This window comes from Nipponia nippon, unplaced genomic scaffold (genome assembly GCF_047370975.1).
Source record: "Nipponia nippon isolate SJK-2023a ecotype South Korea unplaced genomic scaffold, ASM4737097v1 scaffold_2, whole genome shotgun sequence".
In the NCBI taxonomy this organism is placed as follows: domain Eukaryota; kingdom Metazoa; phylum Chordata; class Aves; order Pelecaniformes; family Threskiornithidae; genus Nipponia; species Nipponia nippon.
Window position 1 is genome coordinate 123341440 of NW_028262336.1, and position 14755 is coordinate 123356194.

The following is a 14755-nucleotide window of genomic DNA, read 5'->3' on the forward strand; positions in this document are numbered from 1 at the left end:
TATAATTATTCTCGTGCGGAGTCCCACTATGTGTGACAGTTAATGACTAGACAGTTAATTATGTGAGTACCTATTACGCAGGAATGGGCTCAGTTCTCGTGCTTGTGTTACAGGGAGACTCATTTGTCTCTTGAGGTGTCTGTTCCTTTCTCTTGACTACAGAGGGAGCAGAGGCTAGGCTGGCTCGAAGTTAGGGTTGTAACCTACACATCGAGCTTAGACACATCTCGTCCGCTGTGTCCACAGGCTGGTGTTACTGATATTGGGTAATACTCTTGCTCAGCTTTAATGGTCTGTAGACACTTAATAGATTTTATGGCTCTGATTTCACATCCAGTGGCATAAAGCGTGAGAGTTACTTACGTAATTAGTAGATAGTCATTAACTTTTCTGAAATCAGTAGAATTCCACATGGGAGCAATTGCACAAGTATAAGTACTTCAGGCTGTTGTTGACTGGAGATCTGTTAGGAAGCTGTACATAATAAAAGGTAGTAGTAAGTGATGCTGGAAAATTTATCATCTTCTAATATATAGTGATTTATATTCTGTATTAGATGTTCTGTTGAGAATTCTCCTACACATATTTAAGTAGTTTTAAAAGGTTTGAACAAACATTAAAGAATTCCTGTCCTTGATTTCAGTTATTTTACCACTCAGGACCTATGTTTTCAAAACAGAATTCCTATCTAAAGTTCTTCAATTTTCAAAAACGCTGAGTACCAGCAGTCTTCATTTTGAACTCTTTCAGAAGTATAGCACAGATGAGGCCTTAGTATCTACTAGAGGAGGTAACATTCCTCTCCGTTTGCAGAAACAGAGCAAACTAGTGACGAACTCAAGCAAAAGATTGAAGAGGCATCTTCCATAATGGCTACAAAGAGCAGATAACCTCTGGCCTTCCCTTCCCCAAAACACAGGCAGTACCAAACACACGTGAGTAAGATTTGCATCCTCCTCTTCTGCAGGGATCAAGCCTTTTGAACCAGTTTCCAAAACTGTCCATGGTGCAAGAAGGGTGTTTGATGTATTTAAACGCAGAGAAATGCCACAAGAATGATTATAAAGGATTAGAGGAACAGGGTCAGGAGGATAAGACAAAGTTATTGCAGACACGGGGGTGTATTCGTGACACCGGCATCTGCTGTGGCTCTCCCAGAACAGTTTCCAGTCTACACCAGACTGTATAGAGCTTTCTGCAGGCTTTAGGTGTGCACAGCACTTGAGCTCTGCTGGAGTTGAATAACATGGAAAATCTTGTGTGTGATTCCTTGCTGTAATGACCTGTTAGTACACATATGGGCTGTCAGGTTATGGAAATGACACGATTTATGAAATAGCCTCTTCCTGTTTGCAATGATGCAGTGAAATATTGAGTCATCTCTAACCCTTTAGCCTGCCCTGTCCAGGCTCCTCCTTGTTTGCTATCTGTCCCCTGGGATTTGGTTTGATGATACCGGACAACAGTTTTTATTTGAAGTAGTCTCAGTTTTATCAGTTTTGGATGAATTACTGCCCTTTCCTAGGGCATCATCACTGCTGATTTGAATTATAATAAATTGCTAAAAAATGAGCTGTGCGTAGTTTGGGTTAAATTAATGAATCGTTGATTTGGGGGATTAATTACTTGCATTTACTTCATGCCAAGACACCTAACTCTCATCCCATAGTGTAATGAGTCCAGGGGCCCAAGAAGTTCTGGATTCAGCTGGAAAGTAGATATCGCAATGCTCTACCGGCTTGTATTTCACTGCCTTTTGGAGCGAGCTCCTAATGCCACTGAAACCTCAGCAGTCTGACATCTGACCCTTCAAGGGCTGAAACGGAGTAGGTGTCTGAAAACAGCACATAAGTTCTTTCCTCAGGTTTGCACAGTTGGGTATTTTATCCTTTCTCAACAGAATATAGCAGGGGCTTAGGCAGAGCAGGTTGGATGGTCTATCTTATTCATGGTGGCTTAGTTGAGTTTAACTTTGACTCTGCAAACGTAATGTCTTGGCTCAAGAGCTACGTTTTCAGTGGCTATGCAGTCTGATGGGTGTGCTGACAAATAGCTGGAGACCGCGGAGCTATGTTGTCGTTCCTTTCTGCCAGTGAGACGTTCCTGTTCACCTCTTGGACAGTGTCATAAGTCTTTTTATTGGTCTTGGCTATCACTGGACCCAGCTGATCCAGCGTGAACTCATACATAATCTATATGCCAGTTGTAGAGCCATCATGCCTTCCTAAAACCAAGTCTTTTTTAGATACTATCCCACAGAGAAAGAGGACAGAAGATGGAACAAGCCAAATGACATCAGTGGGGTAAAAGAGCCAACAATTTTCCAGATTTGAAATGCAGCGCCTTTGGATATTGACAATTTACAGTTGCTTTGTCAAGACACAGTATTTTGGAAAAATCTTTGACAAGGAAAATACGGGTGCGACATGGTGTTTTTTCTTGTGGACCATTTTAATGTCTATGCTCAGCTTTCCCAGTGGGATCTTTCTTAGAGCAGGAATTTGTCACCACCTGCTTGATTTGGATGACCCTTCTGCCAAAATCAACAAGGAACAAATTGACAGGATCTGTGATTCTATGACAGGATGGACTTTAGCAACAGGGAAATTGTGACACGTTTGAGGAGAACACACGCTCAGAGGAGGGGCTGCTTCAGTTTCAAAAAGCAGCAGCTTATCAGCAAAACAAGCTCTACTCTTTCCTGCAGATGTCTTGTCTCTGCCTTGCAGCAGTGCTAAGAGAGGTTTCGTCTTGTGAGAAGCCAAGAGAAAGAGATTTACTATAGTGAGAACATCTACGCACGTGCTATTTAAACTCCAGTCATTCTATTGAGTTGAACTAAGACAAGCATTAACACCAGCTGGCACCGTAATGATGAGAAGTCTTTGCCGTTATTACAGGGTTTGTTTTTCTACTGAATCAACACATGCTGCAGCTTCTACGACAAAGGAAGGAAGTGCACATTGGTACAACAGCACACGAAAATATCATTCATTGCCCTCCTGCTGACTGGTCATGGGTGGCTCGGGCCAGACGTGTCAGTCTTCCAAGACAAATCAACGGTGCAAAACCTAGTGCATGAAAAACACCATTTTTTTTAATACACAAAGATCAATCTTAAGGCAGCGGAGATCTAAGCAGTGCACAGAGCAATTTTATCTTTCAGAAATCTTACTGAACGCATGTAGCCAGGAGTCTGAGACTTGGCAGTGATGATGCCACTTCGCTCCTTCTCCTCGCTCTTCCCTGAAACACTACAACCAAAATTAATAGCGCACCATGTCTTCCCAAGCCTGAATATTCACTCACACATGAAGAGAAGAACATGGGAGGCTTGATAACTAGAACAAGAAAACTTTAATTGTTTAGCTATGAGTGGAATGTCCTCTTATAAAATGCCAAAGAGCCTGTGTTTTTTAGGTCAAAAACTAACAAGATGAGCTGTGAGCTCTTATTACTTCTTCTGTTCCTTCACAGTAAAAATCTGGAGTGCTTTAAAAATGGTAAGAACATGACAGTGATTGACAAGAAAAGAAGGGATGTAAGGAGATACTGTGCTGAAGAAATTTTAATTATTTTTATTAAGCACAATTGATGCTGATGTAGGTCTCGCATTTGCAATCTCAGCCAGAAGCCAGGGCTAAGTTTTCTCAACCAAGACCCTTACACACTCTGCCTTTCACCCTTGTGGAAGAACACCCGATTTGGTAAAATCCCGGAGTGACTTTAAGGAGACAGATCCTAAGAAATTAAACAGCTGCCTGAAATTTTTATTTTTAACTTTTCCTCAGTGAAAGCATGTCTTATTTTTAGTGGGTGTGCAGTGCATGCGTAAGGCTGCTTCCATCATTTTTATTCCTGGATCCATGCACTAGTGGATCCCCAAGCGTATGGGTTTGGTTCCAGTCAGGTGTGGGCACGCGACCGCATTTCCATTGAATTATGAACTATCTGTGGTATGGAGTTCAGACGGGTTTTATAACAGCTGGTAGCTGATATCTGATCTGACATAAGGTGACGATGGCACTGAGAGACAGTAGCTGTAATCGCATTAAGCGTGTCAGGACAAAACTAACAAAACTTCTACAGACATTTTAACTGACGGCATGAGTGAAAGCTGGATCTGCACCTTGGATAGTGGGTTAGGGCACATCTGGTCGGATACTAAGGACCCTAATGTTGGATTTATTGTGTCATTAAGCCAGAGTTAGAGAGGAGAAGGGTTAACCGTATCTTTTTTTAGTTGCTAAAAATGGAAAGCGCTCTGTCACTGGTCTGCTCTTCCCAGTGAAAAAGCCAGTGCTATTTGAAAACTGCTGTTGGAGATGATTCAACCATCATCTATCTACATGTTAAATCTTCAAAAAGATTCTGTGTTATTGCACGGTGATGGCAAAGAACAACATAAAACTGCTAACATGTATTAACAGGGAGATTTAAAGAAGATGTGGCACGGGCATTTGTATAACTGTACTTTGTTGAGCTGAGCACAGGTACAGTTCTTGTCTGCTCGGATCTTTTAACTGGCATGAGACCAAAATATACATTTAATATTCAACAGCCACCTATGCCCAGTAATGACAGGGTCCTCCGGTGACATGATAACTATGTCAATAAAATATTAGTTAAATAGTAGCTGGGTTTTTCTGGTTAAAAGAAAACGAGATCTTCATTAAATTCTAAGGTAAGGTTAAAAAAAAGAATTACTTCTTTCATTATGTAATCTGGTTATCTGCTGTGTTAGCTTGGTGACTGGATAATTTGAGTCTGCTAATTTATAGACTTAACTGAAATTGCAGCCTAAATCATATAAAATAGAGAGCATTGCTTTGTTTTTAATCAGTTTGGTGAAATTGTAAGTAAATTAGGTAAGTAATGTGCTTTGTGAGATTCACGTTTGTGCATTGATCCCTTTTATGCAACCCAACATGGGACACAAGCCGCGTTTACTTCATCAGACCGCAGCCTGGGTCGCGAGCTCTGAAGGCACACAGCAGCTCTGGTGTGAAATCACCAGCCTCTTGCGTCTGTCTCCAAAGCGACTACCTACATCCCCTACATTACACAGGCCGTAACATCCCCGATAACAAAGACCGTGATCGTTATCTTTCTTACAATACTGAGAATGTAGCTGTTTATAAATTATAAATATGCTTATGCGCTATGGATTTGCCAGCGTGCCTTCATTCACCTGCCTAAGTCAACAGAAGACACACAATCACCAAATATATTCCCCTATAATGAGCACCTACCTGTGTACACAGTCGCTTTGAAACAGGACAAAGTAGGTGATTATGTAGAGCATCTAACCAACTGCCGCAGGGCACAACAGCCACCGCCGCTGGGCCGCCTGTTTCAGCCGGCAGGGGTAGTACCTGTTCTGCTCATTTTTACCAAGCGTCGTGTTCCCTGGCACATGATATATAATAAAACGCACCGGGTGGTGGTCGGCCCCAGGGAGGAAGGCGGCCCCTGTCTTGTTTTGGATGCTGCAGCCATGGTTGGAGCCGTGGAAAGGGGGCGAGGTGCTTCTCTGTGGTGCAGTTGAGCACGATGAGTTGGGTGAACCATCTTAAGAGCAGGATGGGACAGACGGAAGCATTTGAAAGAGAGAACCTGCCCTACTAGGAGTTAATTTGGAAAATTTCTGTTTCTGTTCTGCCTCACTTGAAGTGTTCTCTATTTTTTTAAAAAAAGTATTCCTTTCTGTTCTAATAAAATGTGATTTCTAGAGTTAAGAGCTTTGTGGTTTGGGACATTTGCTTCAAGGGAAAACTGGAGGTAGGTCCACCTCAAGGATCTGATGACTCTACCAGAGTGCTAATATCATTATATATGTTTATTACCTTCAGAATGAATTTGCCTGCCTTTAGCTGCCTTGGAGGATTATAATGTGAATTCCTTAGTTAATTGCTGAAAACTGCATTCCACTGCCCTGTGTGTAATGTATTGATTTGCACACGCACGAGGCAAGAGTAAATTGCAAAACATTGTGATTTGAATTTAAACCCATTGCTAAACTTTGGCCTGGAAGCATCGAGTTGCATTCGCATTTACACAAGCTGAGTCCAGAGGTAAAGAGCAATATAAGGGCAAGGCAAAGGGCTCATAAAGCACCGCAGCGGAGCTAACTTCTTGGGCTATAGCATTTGGATTTTTCCCCTTTTCAGTGCTTGCGGGGTCCTTTATAACAGACACAGAGCTTGAACAAAGCGTATTTGCTGCCCCTCTACTTATTTATGGGCTAGCATGTAATTTTTGCAGTGTTTCACATAGTACGAGCGAAACAAATAGGTACCTGCAGACTTCCTTACTCCTGTGGCGGAAGCAGCGGGGGGGGAGAAGGGCAAAAGGAGAAGGCAGAATTTCTGCTACCAGGAGGAAAAAGCGGATAGAGACAATCGCAAAAGATTTTATGGAAGCAGCCTACTAATGTGCCTGCTTACCGCTGAGTTCTGCTGCAGTTCACCAGCTCATCAGTATGTATATATTCTGGTTATCTGCCATATTAACTTGGTGACTGGATAATTTGAATCTGCTAATTTACTGACTTAACTGAAATTGCAGCCTAAATCATATAAAATATAGAGCATATATATATATATATATACACACAGATTATCAGTTGTATTATGGGGCTAGCTTCTGGCTCCTTTCACAGCACTGAAGTGGTTAATTAGACACAGAAATACACGACTTTCACCCTTTGTCTAAATATATTTAAAATGATGCCAAACTACCCAAATACAGTATTGTCTCATATAAACCCAACTCAAAGCAAGAACTGATCACGACCAGGCCAGTAACCTGTCCCAGTTCCTATCTCACTTGGCACATCTCCGAGCAGTGATTCTCACAGTACATCCCAATATACCAGCTGCTCCCAGCGTAAAGAGAACGGTTTGGTAATTCATTATGGATTGTTTATGATTGACAATATTTACTGTAAGTACCTTTTGGACAAATACAGTGCTGCAAACAGACGGGGATGTTAGGCAGCTGTACGTTTCCTACAGCGTGCAGATAAACTGTAGTTGCAGTTTTTTCCCTGCTAGCAACTCGGTCAAAAGGGATTGTAAAAGCACTTGGGAATTAGCCCAGGACTTTCATGATGGCCTTGACGAAGAACATCGTGAGTACTTCTTTAAACATCCCCGCTTAGGTCAGCCAGTGAAGTGTTTTACTGTAGAGTCGATGGCGTCCTTAAAAAGATTACACTTCAGTTCAGCGTTACTGGCGCTCAGACGGAAAGGCGAGGGCTTCAGACACCACCAGTATGTGAAAAAGTCATCGTGCTTTTATCATTTTGTCTTGCAGCCTTGGGGAGCAGGCTGTCGGGCACCGATCCGCTGCAGGGCCCCTCCTTCAAGGCCATATCCCCCGTCCCCTCCATGTCCCCCACACCAATGTGCCGCCGTTGCACTGATGTGATGAGCGGGTTGTACTCAGACCATGGGTGAAGGAAGTGCCGGGTCACCTGGCCCTTGGGCAGGAGTCCTGGGGCAGGGTCTGCGCGGCGCCGTGGCTTCACGTGCCCCATCCCACCCCCCCTCCAGGCACTTCCCACCTCCTCAAAACCTTTGCAGCACAGCCAGGGTAGCTCTCCTCTTCATATATTGAAATAATCACTCTGCTACAACCAAAATAGGATGTTTTCTATCCAAGAACTGTGGATGGTGGCGTGTGTGTGCAACTTGGTGGCGTGTGTATGCAACTACATAGCTTTGGGGATCCTCTGGAGATGGATGCAGGCAGGACGCTCCAGCTTGGAATTCCTCAAGAGCAGCATAAAAGGTGCATGATCATGTCCTTCTGCTTATTCTGGCCCTGTAGGAGATGAAGCTATGTGTCATATGCTCGATATTAAATGGACTAAACAGGTCACTTGGTTTCTCTTTAATTCTTTTAATCTTCTTACAAGATACAGAGTAGGCTTAAGTCAAAAACCGTTCCTTAATGTAAAGGGTTGAGGGGGACAGTTGCTCGCTTGGCTGTTTTGTGATGATGACAGCGGTTCCCAAGAAAGACTGGGTTTGCAGAGCGCCGATACTCCTCTGCCGAGCACGTTTATGCCTCCTTACTTAATATCCATAAAGATTCCCAGGAGACAATTACAATCATAGCAGTAGGAAGAGTCAGACTGTAGTTAAACCTTCCAGCCCACACATAGTAACAGGAAAATCCTGTTTGAAGAACAAGGGAAGATTCCGGGTAAGAAGAGATCATGTGCTGATAACGCTGCAGTCCCCCCACCCTCTGTATGGTTACTCCGGTGTAAGTGGCCGCAGAGTCTGTCCCACTATGGGTCTTTATATTTTTTCATATTCTTTTATACAGGAGGGCTGTCTTAGGGTGGGATAAGGAAAGATGGGTTTCTCGGAAGCATTTCTGCAGTTGAGCTAGCAACAATTTTATTTAATGACCACAAAAGCTCAGGTCACTGCAAAAATAATTGTTTTCTGACCCAGGCACGGGTTTTCTTGTCCAGACTGAAAATTAGAGAGGGAAGAGATGTGTTGTTAGGGAGACGCATAGCAGTGCAAGCCATCCGGCACGGGAGTGGGAAAAGAGAGGGTGCCTGTTTTGGCCCCTGCTCGAGGTTCTGTGAGCGTTAATGCTGCAGGCACACAGCTGTGTTCAGTAAGTGAGGGGTAAAACGCCATCCTGAGCCCAGATTTGCACTTCTCAAGAGAAATGCTGGAAACCTTCTGCGATACAGTACACACAAAAAGATTTTTCACCACAATAAGAAGCTATCATTGGTCTAGCAGTGTAAGCCGAACCCCCAAAACTGACACTTCCAGGCAAGTGAGAAGAGATTTTTAGCCAGGGATCACAGCATTTCTTCCCAGAAAATTGCCCGGAGGAGCAGTAGCAAATTCAATTCATGAAGCTTCCTTCTAATCTAACGGAAAGAAAGACCACCACCCATCTTATCTAATGACTTCAGGGAAAACTACTTTGCATCTCACAGTCAAACCATGCATTTTCTGGTGGACAGTGTGCTTTTGTTAAGGAAAAGCTGAAGCTTTGCTTTTAATAAAAAAAAAGCAAACACAAATATATATTTTTTAAAAATCCCTTGCAAGTCTTTGCCAACATTTCAATTTTTTTGCCACAACAGGTAACAAAGACATTAGCAATTGGCAACACAAAATTGTCTGAAAAAAATCTTATCAAACCTATAGACATCCTTGTATGGCTAAGAAGCCACGTGAAGAGGGGAAAAAAGCTCTAAAGATGTCCGCTTGAGTAGGGCTTTTGTCTCACATAACAGTCCCATAAGCAAAGCAGCTGAAACTTCTACAGGGTTGGTGCAAAACTGGTTGTGTAACTGTACTCGGAAAATATTTATCAGTGATTCCCAGGCAGAAGAGAGCCGTGCCCCTGCAGGGGTCCGTCTTGGGTCTGCTTCCATAAACACATTAAGGAACAGCTCTTCCTTTTCAGAGCTTGGTGTTCACATTGCCTTTTTTTTTTTTCCCCCAATTGATTTTTACAGTGTTAGTGCAAAGATCAGATGCTTCTCTGCGAGTCAGATCCTCGCTCACTGCAAGCATGCAGTTGTGCAGGCTGTAAATTCATTATGTAAATTGTTTCCAGCATTTCTAGTGGGCTAATGTAAGGCGTGTGACTTTAATACCATCAATAAGAAGCAGGATCTGACGGGTTTGGTCTTTGGAACTAACAAATTAAAGACCAGCTGTCTCCAGTTCCTTCAATTTGGAGCGGAAAAAAAGTTATTTGTAAGCATTTGGAAAATAACAAGGAGAGAAGTAGCAGCTACCATGGATTCATCGGGTAGAAATTATATCAGGTAGAAATCGCAATCAAATTTCTTTCTATGATAAGGTAACACAAACCATAAATAAGCAAAAAGCAGTAGATATCAGATATCTGGACTTGAGTGAAATTTTTGTCTTGTGGTGCATTCTCATAAGCAAACTAGCTGAAACTCCTATAGGGTCAGTAGAAATCAGGTTTCATACATTGTCAGCGCAGAAAGGTGGCTACTGGGGTCTATCCTCATTTGTTTGATGTTTTCACTAACAATACGAATGATGGAATAGAAAACACATGTATGACATTTGCTGATAGTGCAAAACTGTAAAGGCTGCAGTATAATAGAGGATGGAATTCAAATTCAAAACAACCTTGAAAACCGGAGCGATGCTTCGAAGACTGAAACTCGATGGGGACCAGCACAAAGTTGTACACTAAGGCATGAACCATCAGGCACACAGATCGAGGAGGAGGAGGAGCTGGTGAGCAGTTGGTTTTCCCAAAAGGATCTGGGAGGTAAAATGGATCACAACACGCCTTCCCGTCATGCCCTGCCGCTGCTTTCCGTGGCAGAAATGGCAGTTGCATGGATATGGCTGGAATAGGTCTTTACCCTGGTGTGGATCCATGTGCCATCGCTGTTCGGAGTGGGGACCACAACCAGAAGTCTAGAGCCTTTCAGTCTCTTTACAGTTTACTCCACAGAGTTAGCAGGCTAGAAACATTTCTAAAAAGGGATCTAGCAAAAGCAGATACATTCTCCCACATCAGCTTCAAAACATTTAGTAAGCTGGTGCAATGCACAGAAGCACAAAAACACAGAGTGTCCTGCAGCCAGACAGAGCCGTGATGGGGCCAGGGGAGGCAGGGGGGCTGTAATTCTGTAGGGGCTGTGTACTTCTTATCAGACCACCCTGTAACATAACAAAAAGGTCAGTCCATGACTTGAGCGGAGACCAGGCTAGCTGCAGTCACAAATACAACCTAAATACTACTTCACTACATGGAATTTACTCACAAGGCTCTCGGGTGATGACTTGCTAAAGGTGGACGAGAACTTGGCTCGCCCAAACACTGTTGCGGACTATCCCATCTATCCCATATTCGTTGCCATTTATCCCATATTCATAGACATCCATCCTATATTCATTGAAAATACTTGTAGAAGTGGGTGTTGTTACAGAAGGAAGAGTTGAACTCCCAGATCCGAACAGCAGAAGCGTGGTTGAGAGAGGGATGGATTAAATACCGGACTGATAGTTTGCATAAATGGGAAAAGTCAGAGTGAGGTTTACAACTCCTACAGAGGGAATCCTCTTGAATTTGTGTATAGAAAAGGTATTTTAGTAGTTATACAGCTTAATGTCAAGTTTTAACGAGCAGTTCCAGCACCATGCATAAACAAAGCCTAAATGTTGTGAGTCCTTCACCGCTGTAGTTACTCAGTGATATCTGTGCCAACGGCCACCGGCTACCCACGGGTAGGGACGGCCAGGCAAATCTGAAACAGCGGGGGATCTTTTCCAGGTTAATTCCACGGTGTTACGTGACTGCATGCTTTATCAGTCAGAAAACCAGCTGCCTCCTCGGCGGCTGTACTGCAGCAAGGGACAACTGGTGGAGCGTGATGCGATGTGATAGGAGTGGGTTTAGTTAAACGAAGAGTCTCTCCCATTATCTTTCTGAAATACGGTTGACAGAGAGGCTTGCTGGTGTTGCCCCTCTCAAAAAAAAAATTACACTCTGAAGCAAAACGTTTTGAAAATATAATATACTTTAGTAAACATACCTTTAACTCTCTAGGTATGAGTTCCAGCTAATCACAGCTGCTTTCCTTTGAGCCGCCAGTCTGCTTCTAGGGAAGGCACAGGGAGCAGCCCAGCACAAATGTGAATTATTTATGTTCCTGCTGAAAGCACGAGTCTTGTCACTAGAGCCTTGCTTGATTGAACGGATCTGCAGAGACAGTAGCAACCCAGAACCTTGCCCAGCAAAATGTCGCCCAGTCACAGGTAGCACAGAGCAGTAAGGAATATCTGCCTGCGTAACCGAAGATGACAGAGAAGTGCCAGAGTAAAACATATCTGGGTTTTGAGTCCTTCAGTCTCCCAAGACCCACCACGATGTCAGTTCAGAAGGTGAGCTGGTGGCATGTCAACTTGGGTACTGGTAACAATCTAGCTGTGACAACACGGGATTTCGAAAGATTACACAAGCCTTTGTGGGAAGTCGGCAAGTCTTTAGCACCAGGAACACAACAAGCTGCTGCAGTCAGGCTTTTACCGGTAGCCCAGCTAGTTTGGGTCAGTGTAAATAAAGAGGTGGTTCCCAAAAGGCTACTGTCACATCTTTGGGTGTTATAGCCACATACCAAATACCGGGGTTGATAATACTGTCCAAAATATTTCAGAGATCTGGTTTTTATGCCATGGTATTTAGTGTAGATTGACAAAGGCAGGAATATGTGGATTCAACAGTTTCTTCCCTATCTGTCGTCAGCTGTCGTTTGATCCTGGCTCGCTGCTGTTTGCAGTCTGTCTGCCTTCTTGTAAAGATGAACTCATCACAATGAAAATGTTAGGGAAATTACAAGCTGCCAGGACTATCTTGCAAAGCTTTGAAAGGCAATATAGGTTAGTACATTTGTCTAGACATACTAAACATATTTTTCAGTGTGTCAGTATTTGAATTTTTCCTAATTATCAACCTATCAAATTATTTTTTACTAAATATATTCAGTTTGTCTTAAGAATTTCTGAGGCTGTGAAACCCAAACCATATCAGAAAAGTTACAATCTGCAGCATTTCGTAAGTACAGAAATGTTAGTAGATGGTTCCTTCATCATGCATCTCCAATTCAGCCTCATTACCACCAGATACTGGAAGAGCAAACTGCAATTTTTTGTGCTTTCCCAAGTCTGTAATTCCAGTGTTTCCTACATTTCGACCTTATGAACAAAACTAGGCTCTCCGCATTTGGAGTAACGTAGGTGCTTAGCTCTAAACGGGAGATAATCCAGTTATAAAAAGCTTATGGTTATTTGGTCTGAGGTCACCAAAGTACAATCCTACATGTGAATAAAAGTGAGGGAAGCTGCATGGGACCTGTGTAACCTAGACAAGGAGTAATCTGACTGGCAGGTGACGGAGGTTTGGTTTATATTCAGAAGTTTTGCTGATTTAGCAACAGCAGGACTATAACAACATTCACCAATCAATACAGCTTTGCTGGTGAAAACTGCAGATGTAGTTTCAATGGCAAAACATCCTTTGCAGTTCTGATATAAGCAATACATAGTTATTAAAGCAATTTAAATTGGATCCCGTCCCTAGGAGGGTTTACCAGCTCTTCTGCTGTAGCTACACTGGCAAACTTTCTATTCGAGGCTGTTCTACAGATCAGTTACTGAAGAGTGCGAGGCTGATGACAGCAAAGCTGCTCTGGAGGCTTGACGAGAGGGTAAAGCTTTTCGCCCTTTGGGAGGAACCGCAGAGAAACACTGTCTGCTTCCTTAAGTGAATCTCGGCTGGAGAACAAAGGACTTCAGCTCGTGTACAGAGAGGCAATTTACATCTCATTAAACCAATATTTAAAAATCTACACTGTGTTTGTTTCTTTAGTGTTTGTGTTTTTCATTCCCAAACATGTCAAAAAGGATGCATTTTCAATTAATTTTTTTCACTTTTCCAGAATGAAAAGCAGCAAGAACATTTCGGGGTGCCTAGAGATCCTTTTTTCCTATCCTTGCCTAGCTGTAAAACAGCGTAAAGCAATTTTATGAAACTTCCCAAGAAAATTCAGCTCAAGCATAAACACAAGTAGGAGTATTTTCAAGTACAGCTACAGATGTTTTGTAATGTAATAAATTCTTGAAAGACCTTGATATATTTTCTCGTGTAGTACTATAATTTCACAACTATCCAGCAAAACTTCTTTAATTATCAGTTGCTGGTGATTCTCAAGCCAAGCGTGCTACATGTAGGTATAGTCTAGAGGCTTTTCAGTGGGTTTTATACCAGCAAAACCCCCAGCTGCAGCTGTAAAAAAGAAAAACCAACCAACTTCAACTGACAGCTATGTCAACTGGGAGAAGAAGAGGTGGGACATAGTTGTACCAGAAGCATTTCTAACTAATGATTTCGGAAAAGCTATGCTTTTGATAGGAGGTGGTTTCAAGAACACATCACGAAGCGTGCTTTTGCAGGCATAGATAAATCCACACTCTGCACATATTGCTGGTACGACGTAATTCCTGTAATAATAAACAACTTTTCATTAGAGAGCCCAAGATTCAACAGGCATTTCTGTTGCCACTCTTAACGAGCTGTTTCAAGAATTGCTTACAGCATGGAGCGCTCCCACAACTCATCAGCATGGGGGTCTCACAGGCAGCTTCTCGCTGACAGCCCGTAGACCTTGCTGAGGTTCTTCTCGCTTCATACCAAGACCAGTAAAGACAAACTAATAATATCCTAAAATACTGGATCTGCTCAGGCACGCAGGGCGTACTCGATGTCAGGGAGCCGGGCATGTTCTGGAGGGTAGCAAACTGCTTCGCCTCGCATCAGGCTGGGTCCTTTGGCGATTAGTAAAGAGCAAATCTGGTTTTGAGGGTGGCCTTGGACCACGTGACATCCTCATCAAGGCAGTTTTGCTTGTATTGTTGGTTTTGCTCCTGTAATTAGTATGAACGAGCATTCTAACTTACAAATATAGTCGTTTTGGGAGGAGCTAGACTTCCCAACCCCCATGTTTCTTCCCTAGGAACAGAACAATATGTACTGTTTTTGCCAAATAAACTGGGTTTACATTATGGCTCGATTCCTGGTAAGTAATTAATATTCTTCATGGACAGCGTGTCTTCAAATAGCTAGCTAATATTTGCACCGAGAAAAAGTCTTACAGTCCCAGCTTCGGGCGGCCGGAGACCAGAAACTTTAGTTTCATATTCTTATCTTGTGGTAACACACT